The sequence below is a fragment of the Oncorhynchus mykiss genome, chromosome 3 (genome assembly GCF_057628025.1).
Source record: "Oncorhynchus mykiss isolate SJ-2025 chromosome 3, ASM5762802v1, whole genome shotgun sequence".
NCBI classification, from domain to species: domain Eukaryota; kingdom Metazoa; phylum Chordata; class Actinopteri; order Salmoniformes; family Salmonidae; genus Oncorhynchus; species Oncorhynchus mykiss.
Window position 1 is genome coordinate 58,060,527 of NC_143024.1, and position 17,779 is coordinate 58,078,305.

At 41.3% G+C, this 17,779-nt stretch overlaps 1 protein-coding gene across 8 annotated transcripts in view; it reads left to right on the forward strand.

Annotated features, from left to right (window-relative positions):
• Nucleotides 1-2,025: 2,025 nt before the first annotated feature.
• The window catches only part of LOC110520040 (myosin light chain kinase, smooth muscle), a 97,480-nt gene continuing 81,726 nt past the window's right edge, over nt 2,026-17,779 (forward strand). For 4 of the 8 annotated variants that reach the window (XM_021597011.3, XM_021597017.3, XM_021597016.3 and 1 more), the window contains exon 1: nt 2,141-2,416. The gene's annotated coding sequence lies outside the window, so the exon portion shown is untranslated. Of the gene's footprint in view, nt 2,417-17,779 lie in introns of all 8 variants that reach the window. The other 4 variants (XM_021597014.3, XM_090229616.1, XM_090229615.1 and 1 more) reach the window with 3 other exon arrangements.

Below are 17,779 nucleotides of genomic sequence, written 5' to 3' on the forward strand. Positions count from 1 at the left end.
AAGACCTGCCTCTTTCTGGAATGGGTAGGGGTGGGTGTCAACATTTTTACATGTAATATGAGATTGCCTAATAGAAGCTGAACACCTTTAATATAACAGCGTATATCATTGTTTTGTGAAGTGTGTTATAGCTGACCCATTCAGACGTTTATCATTTTGTAATGCCTGAGACACAATAAGTACTCAGGAGAACTGCTTAGCCCGCCCAGAGAGGTACAAACCCTATTGCTCCTATGCTTAACCAACACAGTTCATTAAAGGATAGGATAGGACACTGAGTTATAGAGAATGCACTGATCTGCTGATGGACTGATAAACTGAAGTGCAGTAGTACGACATAGTACAATATCCACTAGAGAGCAATGATGTAACACTGATGCTGACCTCTCAATGCACAATTGGAAATTGAGTTATGATCTGTTCAAAAAGTTAGATGAGGTTTGGTAAGTATGCAGTTTGACTTCCAGCGTGTGTTATTTGATCAAGTTGTTGACAGAATACCACACTAAATATCTCAAGTCTTCCTTTGCATAAACCTAAGAAACATATCTCATCATTATCCTAATCGAATCACACGTTCCCTTTGACACTTTCTCTCAAGCGCTTGGTAGTTTGTTTCTAACATATGGGCTGTTTTTCCAACATTCAGTCCGCTGTCTTCTTTTTGCTTTCTGTGTTTCCTATATAGCACTGCCATCACTGACAGTTGACAGGTTGTGAAGTCAGCTGCAAGTCAAGAAATGCATTTTACCGGGGGGACTGTAACAGCCAGGAGACGTGGCAGGTATCCATTCAGCCTCTAACTTCAAACCCATACGGACTAAATTACCATTCCACATGTTACAACTGTCTGCCTCAACTCTTACCAATGCTCAGCTCCTAAAACATTTATTTTTCACAGTAATATTTCATCAGTGGTGTAAAGTACTTAAGTAAAAATACTTGAAAGTACTACTTAAGTAGGTTTTTGGGGTATCTGTACATGACTTTATTATTTATATTTTTGACAACTTTTACTTCACTACATTCCTAAAGAACATAATGTACTTTTTACTCAATACATTTTCCCTGACACCCAAAAGTACTTGTTACACTTTGAATGCTTAGCAGGGCAGGAAAATTCACACACTTATCAACAGAACATCCCGAGTCAACCCATATTGCCTCTAATCTGGAGGACTCACTAAACAATTTTTTTTATTAATTTAACCTTCATTTAACTAGGTAAGCCAGTTATGAACAAATTATTTTTACAATGATGGCCTACCAAAAGGCAAAAGGCCTCCTGGGGGATGGGGGCTGGGATTTAAAAAAAAATATATATATATATAAGACAAAACACACATCATGTCAAGAGAGACAACACAACACTACATAAAGAGAGACCTAAGACATACTTCGTTTGTAATTGATGTCTTGAGTGTTGGAGTGTGCCCCTGGCTATCCGTAAATGTAAAAAATGATACAATCCAAAGTATATTTAAAAGCAAATACTTTTAGACTTTTACTCAAGTAGTATTTTACTGGGTGACTTTCACTTTTACGTAAATCATTTTCTATTAAGGTATCTTTACTTTTAAGTGTGACAATTGAGTACTTTTCCCCCAATGTATTTCATAGCACAAAAAATACTTGACACTTTTAAATTGGGCTTTCAAAATCGGGAGATACAGCTAGTGGCTCTTGGTGATAGTAGTCAACTATTGTGTCTGAACTTTTTGTGGATTGAGTACAGTGAGAAATGCAGAGAAACGACACTAGCCGGTCCTTTTTGTTTTGAGTAATCACAAGTAAGCCTGATAAACTGGGCATTCAATGTTATCAATAACTATCTATAAAGGATTAAAAGATGATTACATTTCAGAATAATAGCTTTCTGATTGCAGGCTATGTGAACTAAGCACTGAAAAGCGTATTTAAGTTTTATCTATTTGAATTTACCATCTGAAAATATTGTACTAATCCTCAAATACATGTAAGAAGTCGATGGCCATTGGTTCAAAACACCCTTGAGCTAAGAGCAATATACATCATGTAGTTCATACAGAATTTACAGTTCACAAATGCTGTGACCCAGACCAGACAGTACATTTTGGGGAGAGATGTGCACATTTCCAGACCTTCCCCTTTCCCATCTCCCATCTCACACGACCAATGAAACGTCTCGCAACGCATGTTAGAACTGACGCCAAAAAGTTTGATACTGGCAAACGAAAACCGCAAGAACTGAATAAAGTAGTCTCGACGGTAAGTCCGACGGGTGAGTGTCTTACCTGTCTTTGAAAGCGCGATTCATTTTCTCGCTGAGTTCTTTGAGGAAAAGTTTCTCCCTTCAGAGTGAAACGTTTGAGCAAAGGAGCAGCGCTTCATATTGGGGGGGGCACTACTTTGTAGCACTCTGCAACGTGCTGCTAAGGTAAATCCAACTGAAATATTGAAAATGTTTGGCAGAGCCTAGGCTACCGGTATTGCATAGGCTTACGTTTATAATAAAGCAACTGACTATGACAACTTTTATTATATCCTACTTAATTTATTTATTTAGATTTCTCTTATTGCATGTGTTTCCATTTTTCAGCGCTTTTTAAAACTTTTTTATTTAAATGTATGAAATTACTATTTACATTATTCTACTGAATGATTAGTAGCCTAATACTTTACCAGAATATTTTCAAGCTAATGTTTTTTTTTGAGCCTTTCATTTATTGCCTTTGAGTTCTGAATTGCACGTAAACACTGCAGTAGATAAATAGATAATCATGTAGCGTATTTTAATTCGTGGTCTCAGGGCAATTCGTATTGTTCTATATATATATACATATGTGACGCTTCATTCAGGATGATATATTACGTTACCTTACATTATGAATGGAATAGCTGTTGTACAATATCATGCAAGTCATAGGATGAATAGTATCATACGTCTTACCCGGTCATACAATATCATACATGTTTGAAGATGTATTGTAATGACCCCGATAAATTAAAATGTTTTTATAATCTATTTCATTTAGCAGATGCTCTTATCCAGAGCGGCTTACAGGCGGAATTAGTGTTAAGTCCTTTACTCAAGGCCACATCGACAGTCGGTTCGGGGATTCGAACCAGAGACCTTTCGGTTACTGGGCCAAAGCTCTTAACTGCTTTTCTCACACGGATCACATGGCCTGTCCATGTGAACCTCTTATCCTTCGGCAGCAATGGTGGTTTAGGTCAGTTGTTCCCAACCTGGTGTACTAGGACCCATGGGGGTACTTGGCCTATCCACAGTGGGTACTTGAGGAGACTCATGAGACCATAGGACTACTGGTAAAATGCGTATGAAGGGGAACTTCCTGGGGGGTACCCCGGGCAGTCAAAATTCAGTTGGCGGTACAGTAAATGAAATAGGTTAGGAACCACTGATTTTTACCTTGTTAGCTCGGGGATTTGATCTTGCACCCTTTCAGTTACCATTCCAAAGCTCTAACCACTAGGCTACCTGCCGCCTGTGTTGGTGACTGCAGGCCCTCCCTGGAAGCTCAGTGTGCACCTGTCTAGATCTAGCTTCCTTCCCACACAGGATGATGCACCGTCCTGACCCCTTCCTTTCCATGGGTGCCAGCTCACCTGTGACTGTGCAGAGCTGCACAGTTGTGGCCTCAAACTGAGCCCAACCTGTTACAATTTCCAGTCTCACCATGGTTACACCAGGGCAGAGCAGAGCACCCCCTCCACAGTGACTGGGATGTGACAAAAGTCCCCAACACAGGTCCGGCCCGCCCATCCGCTTGCAGTTGTCTGCTTCTGGGGGAAGTGGAGCCTCGCTCCCCCTTCTGTGCTGTTGGGCTCCCCCTGGCAATGGTGGGGGTTGGGAAAGAGAGACAGGGGTCTGCACGGCACCGTCTATGCGGACCCCAAGACGTTTCCCTGGGCTCTGGGGGACATTGGGCAATTCCTGCGCAAATGGCCTGGCTGGCCACTCCCCCAGCAGACCATGGGGCCAGGGCGTGTGTTGTGTGCTGTCTGGAGTGATACAGCACAAATGAGTTCAGTCATTTCAGTCACTCATGCAGGCTTTTCCAGCTCTGGGCTACTCTGCACCACAGCCCGCAAAGTGGGTGTATTTCCAAACGCCCCCACTGAAGACCACGCCCACACAATCTCCCTCTCCAAAGCCAACTCCAAGGCTTTCTGTAAGGACTCTGGATGAGCCAGCTGTGTCTGTGTGTGCAGCTCCGTAGCAGAGAGCGCCTGTATGAACTGGTCGTGTGCCAGCTTGCTCTGCAAGGAGGGGGGGATATGTGAGCGTATGTCCGCAAGTGAGGCTCTCATAGTCCTTAGCTACCACCCGTAGAGGCTCCCCTGTCTGCTTGCATCTATTACTCCGTTTGGAGCGCAGTAGCCCTCAGTGTTCTAACTAAAGCCCTATACTCACGTCTCTCCTCCGGGCCAAGCAACAATGAACAGGACCGAGCATGGTTTGTGCAAGCAGGCTTTGTGCGCCCCGATGCCCTCGCGACCACCTCAGCCAGGTCCTTCGATGTCTATGTGGGTTCGTAGTGTAAACCCTGCAGCGCACACACACTTACATACACCAACTGGTTGATGGACTGCTGAATGCTTTTTTTCTTCTTGCTTTTTGTTCTTTTCCATATTATGTCTATCTCTGATAAACTACCCAGAAAAGGGTTCAAATAGCCCATATTCATATTTGTAGCCTTAGAAATAAGGTTAATGAAATCATTAATTTATGATTATCAGATAACATTTAATATATTAGTCATTTCTGAGCTTCACTTAGATAATTCCTTTGATGTTACAGCAGTAGCAATACAAGGATATAACATCTACAGAAGAGACAGGAATGCCTATGGGGGAGGTGTTGCTGTATATATTCAGTGCCATATCCCTGTAATGTTAAGAAGTGATCTCATGGCAAGTGTTATTGAGGTGTTGTGGTTACAGGTTCACCTGGCTCATCTAAAGCCTATTATTTTAGGGATGTGCTGTAGGCCACCAAATGCTAACAGTCAGTATCTAAACTGAACAAAAATATAAACGCAACATGCAACAATCAGTCAATTGAAATAAATTCATTAGGCCATAATCTATGGATTTCACATGACTAGACAGGGGCCCAGCCAATCAGAATGAGTTTTACCCCACAAAAGGGCATTACAAACAGAAATACCCCTCAGCACTCCCCCACCACCTCCTTAGACAATCCCGCAGGTGAAGAAGCCGGATGTGGAGGTCCTAGATTGGCGTGGTTACATGTGGCTTGCAGTTGTCAGGCCTGTTGGATGAACTGCCAAATTCTTGAAAACAACGTTTGAGGCAGCTTACGGTAGAGAAATTAACACTAAATTATGTGGCAACAATTCTATTGGACATTCCTGCAGTCAGCATGCCAATTGCACACTGCCTCAGAACTTGAGACATCTGTGGCATTGTGTTGTGTGACAAAGCTGCACATTTTAGTGGCCTTTTATTGTTCCCAGCACAAGGTGCATCTGTGTAATGATCATGCTGTTTAATCAGTTTCTTGATATTTTATGCCTGTCAGGTGGATAGAGTTTCTTGACGAAGGAGAAATGCTCACTAACAGGGTTGTAAACAAATTTGTACACAACATTTGAGAGAAAACAAGTTGTGTGCGTGTATAGAACATTTCTGGGATATTTTATTTCAGCTCATGAAACATGGGACTAACAATTTACATGTGGTGTTTATTTTTGTTCAGTATAGATAATGTTTGTGAAACGCTTGATAGTGTGTGATGAACACAGAGGTCTATTCTCTGGGTGACCTGAAAATTGACTGATTAGCAACTAGCTGTCCTCTCAAGAGGAAGCTTCTGTGACTAATGCCTGTGATGTGACTAATGCCTGTGATATGACCCAGGTTATCACTCAGTCAACTGCAGTGTATACCAATAGTGTTGGATCTGTGACAACCACTTGTATTGATCATATCTTCACTAATGCTCCAAAGCAATATCAGTTCCCATTGGCTGTAGCGATATAACATTATCCAGATGTAGCACTGGAAGTACTTGTAAAATGATTCATGACATTTTTGACAAGCATGTTAAGAAATTGGTGGCGAGAACTGTTAGAGCCCTCTGAATTGAAGAATCGTATGACTCAAAGTAGAGGTCGACCGATTTCAAGTTTTCATAACATTTTTGGATGCCAATTATGACCGATTACATTGCATTCCACGAGGAAACTGCGTGGCAGGCTTAACCACCTGTTACGCGTGTCCAGCAAGGAGTCAAGGTAAGTTGCTAGCTAGCATTAAACTTATCTTATAAAAAAACAACCAATCTTAACATAATCACTAGTTAACTACACATGGTTGATGATATTACTAGGTTAACTAGCTTGTCCTGGGTTGCATATAATTAATGCTGTGTCTCTTAATTTATCATCGAATCACAGCCTACTAAGCAAAAACGGGTGATATTTTAACAAATCGCATTTGCGAAAAAAGCACAATCGTTGCACGAATGTATCTAACCATAAACATCAATACCTTTCTTAAAATCAGTACACAAAGTATATATTTTTAAACCTGCATATTTACACTGCTCAAAAAAATAAAGGGAACACTTAAACAACACAATGTAACTCCAAGTCGATCATGCTTCTGTGAAATCAAACTGTCCACTTAGGAAGCAACACTGATTGACAATACATTTTGCATGCTGTTGTGCAAATGGAATAGACAACAGGTGGAAATTATAGGCAATTATCAAGACACCCACAATAAAGGAGTGGTTCTGCAGGTGGTAACCACAGACCACTTCTCAGTTCCTATGCTTCCTGGCTGATGTTTTGGTCACTTTTGAATGCTGCCGGTGCTTTCACTCTAGTGGTAGCATGAGACGGCCTCTACAACCCACACAAGTGGCTCAGGTAGTGCAGCTCATCCAGGATGGGACATCAATGCGAGCTGTGGCAAGAAGGTTTGCTGTTTCTGTCAGCGTAATGTCCAGAGCATGGAGGTGCTACCAGGAGACAGGCCAGTACATCAGGAGACGTGTAGGAGGGCAACAACCCAGCAGCAGGACCGCTACCTCCGCCTTTGTGCAAGGAGGAACAGGAGGAGCACTGCCAGAGCCCTGCAAAATGACCTCCAGCAGGCCACAAATGTGCATGTGTCTGCTCAAATGGTCAGAAACAGACTCCATTAGGGTGGTATGAGGGCCTGATGTCCACAGGTGGGGGTTGTGCTTACAGCCCAACACCGTGTAGGACGTTTGGCATTTGCCAGAGAACACCAAGATTGGCAAATTCGCCACTGGCGCCCTGTGCTCTTCACAGATGAAAGCAGGTTCACACTGAGCAGGTGACAGATGTGAGAGTCTGGAGACGCCGTGGAGAATGTTCTGCTGCCTGCAACATCCTCCAGCATGACCGGTTTGGCGGTGGGTCAGTCATGGTCTGGGGTGGCATTTCTTTGGGGGGCCGCACAGCCCTCCATGTGCTCGCCAGAGGTAGCCTGACTGCCATTAGGTACCGAGATGAGATCCTCAGACCCCTTGTGAGACCATATGCTGGTGCGGTTGGCCCTGGGTTCCTCCTAATGCAAGACAATGCTAGACCTCATGTGGCTGGAGTGTGTCAGCAGTTCCTGCAAGAGGAAGGCATTGATGCTATGGACTGGCCCGCCCGTTCCCCAGACCTGAATCCAATTGAGCACATCTGGGACATCATGTCTCGCTCCATCCACCAACGCCACGTTGCACCACAGACTGTCCATGAGTTGGCGGATGCTTTAGTCCAGGTCTGGGAAGAGAACCCTCAGGAGACCATCCGCCACCTCATCAGGAGCATGCCCAGGCGTTGTAGGGAGGTCATACAGGCACGTGGATGCCACACACACTACTGAGCCTCATTTTGACTTGTTTTAAGGACATTATATCAAAGTTGGATCAGCCTGTAGTGTGGTTTTCCACTTCAATTTCAAGTGTCACTCCAAATCCAGACCTCCATGGGTTGATAAATTTGATTTCCATTGATAATTTGTGTGATTTTGTTGTCAGCACGTTCAACTATGTAAAGAAAACTATTTAATAAGAATATTTCAGTCATTTAGATCTAGGATGTGTTATTTTAGTGTTCCCTTTATTTTTTTGAGCAGTGTAGTTAAAGGAAATTCATGTTCGCAGGCAATATTAACTAGGCAAATTGTGTCACTTCAGAGTCAGGGTATATGCAACAGTTTGGGCCGCCTGGCTCGTTGCGAACTAATTTGCCAGAATTTTACATAATTATGACTTAACATTGATGCTTGTGCAATGTAACAGCAATATTTAGACTTAGGGTTGCCACCCATTCGATAAAATTATAGTTTCCGGATTTGAACATATTAATTACCTAAGGCTCTTATTTCTGTGTATTATTTTATAATTAAGTCTATGATTTGATATTTGATAGAGCAGTCTGACTGAGCGGTGATAGGCAGCAGCAGGCTCCTAAGCATTCTTTCAAACTTTACTGCGTTTGCCAGCAGCTCTTAGCAATGCATGAATCACTGCACTGTTTGACTTCAAGCCTATCATCTCCTGAGATTAGGCTGGCAATACTATAGTGCCTATTAGAATATCCAATAGTCAAAGGTATATGAAATACAAATGGTATAGAGAGAAATAGTTGACGCGTCATAATTCCTAAAATAACTACAACCTAAAACTTCTTAATTGGGAATATTGAACCACCAGCTTTCATATGTTCTGAGTGAGGAACTTAAACGTTAGCTTTTTTTACATGGTACATACTGCACTTTCTTCTCCAACACTGTTTTTGCATTATTTAAACCAAATTGAACATGTTTCATTATTTGTTTGAGACTAAATAGATTTTATTTTTATTATATTAAGTTAAAATAAGTGTTCATTGTTCATTCAGTATTGTTTTAATTGTCATTATTACATACATGCATACATACAGTTGAAGTCGGAAGTTTACATACACCTTAGCCAAATACATTTAAACTCAGTAAGAATTCCCTGTCTTAAGTCAGTAAGGATCACCACTTTATTTTAAGAATGTAAAATGTCAGAATAATAGTAGAGTGATTTATTTAAGCTTTTATTTCTTTCATCACATTCCCAGTGGGTCAGAAGTTTACATACACTCAATTAGTATTTGGTAGCATTGCCTTTAAATTGTTTAACTTTGGTCAGACGTTTTGGGTTGCCTTCCACAAGCTTCCCACAATAAGTTGGGGTGAATTTTGGCCCATTCCTCCTGACAGAGCTGGTGTAACTGAGTCAGGTTTGTAGGCCTCCTTGCTCGCACATGCCTTTTCAGTTCTGCCCACACATTTTCTATAGGATTGAGGTCAGGGCTTTGTGATGGCCACTCCAATACCTTGACTTTGTTGTCCTTAAGCCATTTTGCCACAATTTTGAATGTATGCTTGGGGTCATTGTCCATTTCGAAGATGCATTTGTGACCAAGCTTTAGCTTCCTGACTGATGTCTTGAGATGTTGCTTCAATATATCCACATAATTTTCCTCCCTCATGATGCCATCTATTTTGTGAAGTACACCAGTCCCTCCTGCAGCAAAGCACCCCCACAGCAAGATGCTGCCACCCCTGTACTTCACTGTTGGGATGGTGTTCTTCGGGTTGCAAGCCTCCCCCTTTTATCACCAAACATAACGATGGTCATTATGGCCAAACAGTTCTATTTTTGTTTCATCAGACCAGAGGACATTTCTCCAAAAAGTATGATCTTTGTCCCCATGTGCAGTTGCAAAACGTAATCTGGCTTTTTATGGCGGTTTTGGAGCAGTGGCTTCTTCCTTGCTGAGCTGTTGTTCTGGGATTGATTTGCACATTTCGCACCAAAGTATGTTCATCTCTAGGAGACAGAACGCATCTCCTTCCTGAGCAGTATGACGGCTAAAGGAGTGTGTGCATCCACAGGTGTGAAAGGAAGCTAAAGTAATTCCACTGTCTAGAAATAGGAAAGCAGCCTTTGCTGGCTCGAAAAGCAGCCCAATCAGTTTGCTGCCTATTAAACTGATAGAGATAATTGTGTTTGACCAAATACAACTTGTTCTCTGAAAAATAGCATTAACTACTGACTTTCAGCATGCATATACAGAAGGGCACTCAACTTGTACTGCACTGACTCAGGTGACAGATGATTGGTTAAAATAAATTGATAAAATTATAGTTGGAGCTGTATTGTGAGGATTTCAGTGCAGCCTTTTATGTTATTGATCATAAATTGTTATTGAAGACACTCAGTTGATATGGCTGTACATCACCTGCTATCAAATGGTTGGAGAGTTATTTATCCAATAGAACCCAGAGAGTGTTCTTTAATGGAAGCTTCTCTAACATCAGATATGTACAGTGCGTTGTCCCTCAGGGCTGTTACTCTTCTCTATTTTTACAAATAATTTGCCACTGGTATTACACAAAGCTAGAATGACTATGTATGCAAATCATCACACACACTACATGTCAACCCCCAAAGCCAGTGAGATCACTGAAATTCTAAATGAGGAGTTAGTCAGTATTGGAATGAATTAATATATTGGTCTTAAATCTAAAACTAAAAGCATTGTATTTGGTTCAAAACATTCTCTTGACATCAACTGGAGTTGTGTATAAAGGGTGTGACCATTTTGAAGTTGAAGTCCTAGGAATAACATTGGATGGTCAATTATCATGGATCAAGTCATATTGACGAAGATGTGAAAATGGGGAGGGGTATGTCTGTTTTATAAAAATATGTTATGTGTTTTTGACACACAAATCAACTGTTCTAGTTGTTCAGTTTCTGGTCCTGTCTGGTAATATGGTCAAGTGCAGCAAAGAAAGACCTTAGCAAAGCTGCAGCTGGCTCAAAACAAAGCAGCACGCCTCTCCCTTTACTGCACATAGAGCTAACATCAACTACATGAATGACAGTCTTTCCTGGTTGAGGGTTGACGAGATGAACTGCTTCTCCTAGTTTTTATGAGACGTGCTACTGTACTGAAAATGTCTGATTGTTTGCATAGCCGAATAACATTCAGGTCAGACACCCATACTTAACCCACAAGAAATGCCACCTGGGGTCTCTTCACAGTCCCCAAGTCCAAGACAAATTCACGGCAACACAGTATTATACAGAGCCATGATCTCATGTAATTCCCTTCCATCTCCAATTACAAACAGCAAAATTACCTTTAAAAAAAATATATGGAATGGCACACTCTAACACACACCATTATTTCTTTGTGGTATTGTTGATATTATGTATATTTTTTGTTGTATTTAAAATGTGTCCTTGTCTAGCAGTGTTTTGTTACTTGTGTTTTTTTACGGAGCCCAGGAAGAATAGTGTCGACAAAAGTTAATGGCGATCCGAATAAACCAAACCATGCACCTCCATCACCTATTCGTCCGCTGACTCTTCCTTCACTCTTGGACTACCATAAAGCATTTTCAGTCTCTCTGCTAGGCTCATCCTCGTATCTAGCCACCGTGCTAATCCTCGTATCTAGCCACCGTAGTCAGATAGCTAGCGATCTTAATTTTTGTTTTTACTTCTGACACCAATGTAATGACCTCTAGATCACAAAGGAAAATAATGTCAACAACCGAGGATCCGGTTTTCAAATTGAGTGGTTTATTAACCAGAACTCACAGGTCATAGCCTACACCAAACCAATCAGTAAACCGCAATGATCCACAACTCTCTGTCAGGATGGGAAAAGAGACCGAACTATAGCCATTTTAAACCTGAGGTGCCTTTTTTGAGTTCCAAATGAAACTAAAAACACTGCAGTAGATGAACAGAAAATAATGTAGTGTACTTTATTTATCCTTTTGGGTTAGGTGAATGTTCCCGCAAAACTGCTTGCTTCCTCCAGGACTGCCTCGTAGAAGGAATGCCAGGCGGCGCATAGAAGCAAGATATTGAACTTCACTGTGTTCGCTTCATTAGTTGGCACTAACTTATATAGATCAACGTTTTTTTTTCTGTGATATAATGAACATGATCTCAACCCCTTTTGCAATTGAACAAACCAAAATAAATATAACTTTGCAAGACGGAGTCCGTGACTTTGTTGTATGCAGAGCCAGAGCGCAACGGAGTAGAATTATATTATCAGGGTAACGTTAGCCCATGAGCTGTCTTTCAATCACCCGCACCAGAGTCGCACATGACCGAACATGTGTTGATATTCTTTGCTATTTAGCGAGTTAATAGCCCAGTTATAGATAAGTATAGGTAGGCATTGGGGGAGTTACTGCTTCCTACAAAAGCACAAAACGTGTAGGCTACATTTCAAGGTGTATACATTGTACATACATAATACATTGTATTTTGTAAAGTGGTTTCTTGCCTCATACAATCAAATTTACAGTCAACTATGGTGTTGAAGACCAAGTAAAAAAAATAACATTTGTCAAGCCCTTCATAATGTAAAAACGTTTTCAAAAGTTTCATGCAATGTAGGCCTGTATTGAACTACATACATACATACATACATACATACATACATACATACATACATACATACATACATACATACATACATACATACATACATACATACATACAGTGGGGCAAAAAAGTATTTAGTCAGCCACCAATTGTGCAAGTTCTCCCATTCTCCCAGGCCTGTAATTTTAATCATAGGTACACTTCAACTATGACAGATAAAATAAGGGGGAAAAATCCAGAAAATCACATTGTAGGATTTTTTATGAATTTATTTGCAAATTATGGTGGAAAATAAGTATTTGGTCAATAACAAAAGTTTACCTCAATACTTTGTCATTGCCAACAAAGGGTATATAACAGAGGTCAAACGTTTTCTGTAAGTCTTCAAGGTTTTCACACTGTTGCTGGTATTTTGGCTCATTCCTCCATGCAGATCTCCTCTAGAGCAGTGATGTTTTGGGGCTGTTGCTGGGCAACACGGACTTTCAACTCCCTCCAAAGATTTTCTATGGGGTTGAGATCTGGAGACTGGCTAGTCCGCTCCAGGACCTTGAAATGCTTCTTACGAAGCCACTCCTTCGTTTACCTGGGCAGTGTGTTTGGGATCATTGTCATGCTGAAAGACCCAGCCACGTTTCATCTTCAATGCCCTTGCTGATGGAAGGAGGTTTTCACTCAATCTCACGATACATGGCCCCATTCATTCTTTCCTTTACACGGATCAGTCGTCCTGGTCCCTTTGCAGAAAAACAGCCCCAAAGCATGATGTTTCCACCCCCATGCTTCACAGTAGGTATGGTGTTCTTTGGATGCAACTCAGCATTCTTTGTCCTCCAAACATGATGAGTTGAGTTTTTACCAAAAAGTTCTATTTTGGTTTGATCTGACCATACAACATTCTTCCATTCTTCTTCTGGATCATCCAAATGCTCTCTAGCAAACTTCAGACGGGCCTGGACATGTACTGGCTTAAGCAGGGGGACATGTCTGGCACTGCAGGATTTGAGTCCCTGGCGGCGTAGTGTGTTACTGATGGTAGGCTTTGTTACTTTGGTCCCAGCTCTCTGCAGGTCATTCACTAGGTCCCCCCATGTGGTTCTGGGATTTTTGCTCACCGTTCTTGTCATCATTTTGACCCCACGGGGTGAGATCTTGCGGGGAGCCCCAGATCGAGGGAGATTATCAGTGGTCTTGTATGTCTTCCATTTCCTAATAATTGCTCCCACAGTTGATTTCTTCAAACAAGCTGCTTACCTATTGCAGATTCAGTCTTCCCAGCCTGGTGCAGGTCTACAATTTTGTTTCTGGTGTCCTTTGACAGCTCTTTGGTCTTGGCCATAGTGGAGTTTGGAGTGTGACTTTTTGAGGTTGTGGACAGGTGTCTTTTTTTATACTGATAACAGGTCCATTATTACAGGTAACGAGTGGAGGACAGAGGAGCCTCTTAAAGAAGTTGTTACAGGTCTGTGCGAGACAAATATTGCTTGTTTGTAGGTGACCAAATACTTATTTTCCACCATAATTTGCAAATAAATTCATAAAAAAATCCTACAATGTGATTTTCTGGATTTTTTTTCTTATTTTGTCTGTCATAGTTGAAGTGTACCTATGATGAAAATTACAGGCCTCATCTTTTTAAGTGGGAGAACTTGCACAATTGGTGGCTGACTAAATACTTTTTTGCCCCTGTGTGTGTGTATATATGTGTGTGTATGTGTATATATATGTATGTATGTATGTATATATATATATACACATACACACACACACACACATATATACACACACAGTGGCTACTGTAGGCTATATCATAGAAATCAAAAGCTATTTCCATGTGAAAATCTTATGGGATTTAATCCACTGGTTGTGTTGGTAGGCCTACATTATGATCAAATTGGCTACTGTCTAAAACTGTAAGGGTACAGCCTCTGTTCACTGTAAACGCGTGCCGGAGGTTGCACAGAATTCTCACAATGTTGAAGTTGCTGCTCATAACACCTAAAACGTGTTCATGTGCTTGATCCATAATCAGTTGGACACGAGCAGTGCCGTAAATAATGAAATGCAGGTGGTTGAACGGTCAATCCAGTTAATAACACTGCAATAGTAATCCTCTCTCACTAGCTGTGCTCTGGCAGTTGGCTACTTTGACACCCAGAATCTAAAGACGGCCTTGAATAGGAGCAGAAGTCTAAAGTCAGCCCTTTCCCGTGTCCAGATATTGACTACAAGGGGACAATGGAGCTGGCTAGTGTTGCAGCAGCTCATGTAATGTAGCTAGAGAAGGACGCTCTTGACCTGTTCGTCTGTTCTGTGGTAGAATATGTCACAACTAGGGTTGCAAACCTCCGGTATGTTCGCAGGTTTTCCAGAAATCCCAGTTGGAAGATTCCGGAAATCAGGAGGGAGTAAGCAAGAAATCCGGTATCGTCCAATTTTGGAAAGTTACTGGAATTTTGCAAACCTAGTAATAACTTAATTATTATAGTTTGATAGGACAAATGTCTCGACCTACAGTCACATTTGACAAATGGAACCGTTATGGGGCATTGGTAAGGCCTATGGCTATTCAAAACTGACAACAGCACCCCAGCATCGTTGTGTGGCTAAGCGATTTACATCTAAGTCATTTCGCAGACGTTCTTATCTAGAATCGAACCCACAACTCTGGTGTTGCAAGCACCATGCTCTATCAACTGAGCCCCGCAATGCTGTAACAACTGAGCTAAAAATCTGTGTCCCCTTCAAATGGCACGTTATTCCCTATATAGTGCCCTTCTTTTGACCAGGGCCCTATGGGCCCTGGTCAAAGGTAGTGCACTACATAGGGAATAGGGTGCCATTTGGGACTTAATGTGTTGAGGGTTACAGGGTTGTTTCTAGCCTTGTCACAGTCCTGTCAGTGACTCAGAGCTTCCTGCTGCTATTGCCAAACAGTAGCATTGTCTCTGTATACCACGGACCATTTATCTATCACTTATGTCTTCCCAGCTGTCACGTTTACCAAAAGCCCCAACAAGTGGGATTTCTACTGTTGATAAGATTAGACGGTGTGTACACACATCATCCAGTTTCACCCAATCCTTCTCCTTTCCTTGTGGCCTTTTGTACACTTAACAAAAAAATATAAACGCAACATGTAAAGTGTTGATTCTATGTTTCATGACCTGAAATAAGTTTCCAGAAATGTTCCGTATGCACAAAAAGCTTATTTCTCTCAAATGTTGTGCATCCCTGTTAGTGAGCATTTCTCCTTTGCATTGATAATCCATCCACCTAACAGGTGTGGCATATCAAGAAGCTGATTAAACAGCATGATCATTACACAAGTGCACCTTGTGCTGGTGACAACAGGCCACTCAATTTGCAGTTTTGTCACACAACACAATGCCACAGATGTCTCAAGTTTTGAGGGAGCGTGCAATTGGCATGCTGACTGAAGGAATGTCCACCAGAGCTGTTGCCAGGGAATTTAATGTTAATATCGCTACCATTAGCTGCCTCCAATGTCATTTTAGGGAATTTGGCAGTAAGTCCACCCGGTCTCACAACCGCAGAGCAAATGTATGGCATCGTGTGGGCGAGCGGTTTGCTGGGGCAAATGGTGGTCACACCAGATACTGATCCACGCCCCTACCTTTTTTTTAAGGTGTCTGTGACCAACCGATGCATATCTGTATTCCCAGTCATGTGAAATCCATAGATCAGGGCTTAATGAATGTATTTCAATTGACTGATTTCCTTATAGACTGTAACTCAGTAAAAATCTTTTAAAATGTTGCATTTATATTTTTGTTCAGTATATTTGACTGGAGGCCCCTGTTCATATCATCCTGGTGAGTCATGGGCTGTGTCAATTGTCCACTTATGGTAGTTGCTGAGTACAGTGTATATTTCTAGCAGAAATGTCCCATTCCCGACACACACTTACGTGTTGCTTCTGATATTGTTACATTTCCTCTATGGGTCTGACCTTGAGTTCCGCCATGTTCTGTTGCGCAGTTGAATGTTCAATGTGATAAGCACTTCGCCGCGTGGGCTGACATTAAACACTGTGCAACACATAAAGTGATCCCCAGTCGATCTTGCCTAATTTAAAATAATATCTCTTTAACTGCTAGTTGGTTTCATTCACGGGTCCCAAAACATTTGATTTGCTGGTTATTTGACTGAGGTACAGTAACGTTTAGACGGCTATTTGTTGATAGTGGCCAAAACAGTAACTTTTTAACTGTGGGATTCCAGGTTTTTTATCAGTCCACAGGTTGTGTCTGAAATGGCACCCTCCAATTTCCTTAGAAACGGAGTGTACAAAACATTAGGAACACCTGCTCTTTCCATGACGTAGACTGACCAGGTGAATCCAGGTGAAAGCTATGATCCCTTATTGATGTCACTTGTTAAATCCACTTCAATCAGTGTAGATGGAGGGGAGGAGACGGGTTAAAGAAGGATTTTTAACCCTCGAGACCATTGAGACATGGATTGTGTATGTGTGCCTTTCAGAGGATGTATAGGCAAGACAAAATATTGAAGAACCTTTTGAACAGGGTATGGTGGTAGGTGCTAGGCGTACCGGTTTGTGTCAATAAGTGATTTTTGAGGTTGGTTTCGTTTAGATTATTGAAAAATAATCATGGTTTTCGGTTTCAATATTTTTTAACATTAATTCTGGAACGACACAGAATAAAACAATTAATAAATGTACTATGATGGTACTGACTGTCCATTACTGCTTATCACTTAATAACCATTTATTTACATCACTTTACTTGAATAAAATATTTCAGTTGTTGTGCATATTCCATTTGTTTTATAGGGTGACTTTTGTTATTTCATTTCTTTAGAAAAATACTTCATTATTTTGTTTTTCATCTCTATAGAGCTGCTGCCTATGCTGTCTGACAAAATCACTATTTCGGTAGTTCTTGAAAGTAAAAAAGGCATCGCTTAGATCATGTATTTTCAGGTAGAGATACCTCATGAAGGTACTGCTCTCCAGCCCTCTTGATCCAGCCCTTCTGTTTCTTCTCTCCCTCGCCGTGTCTGCCCCCACACAGACCGGACAAGTAGGCGTGCAATGGATTATGGTCATTGTAGTTAATTATCATGTTTTCTGCGAAAACTATTAGGATATTGGCCTGTTGGAACCTACAAATCCCTTACTATATCGCACAGTTCGGGCTTGATCTTATTTATCTCTAGAGAAACTGTGTATTCAATTCACAGAAGAAGAAAAAAAATTCACAAAATTAAATTCAAATAACTGAACCGATGTCGATCTATTAGTTGTTTTTAAAAACCAAAAAATAACCCACATTTTCAGTTAATCAC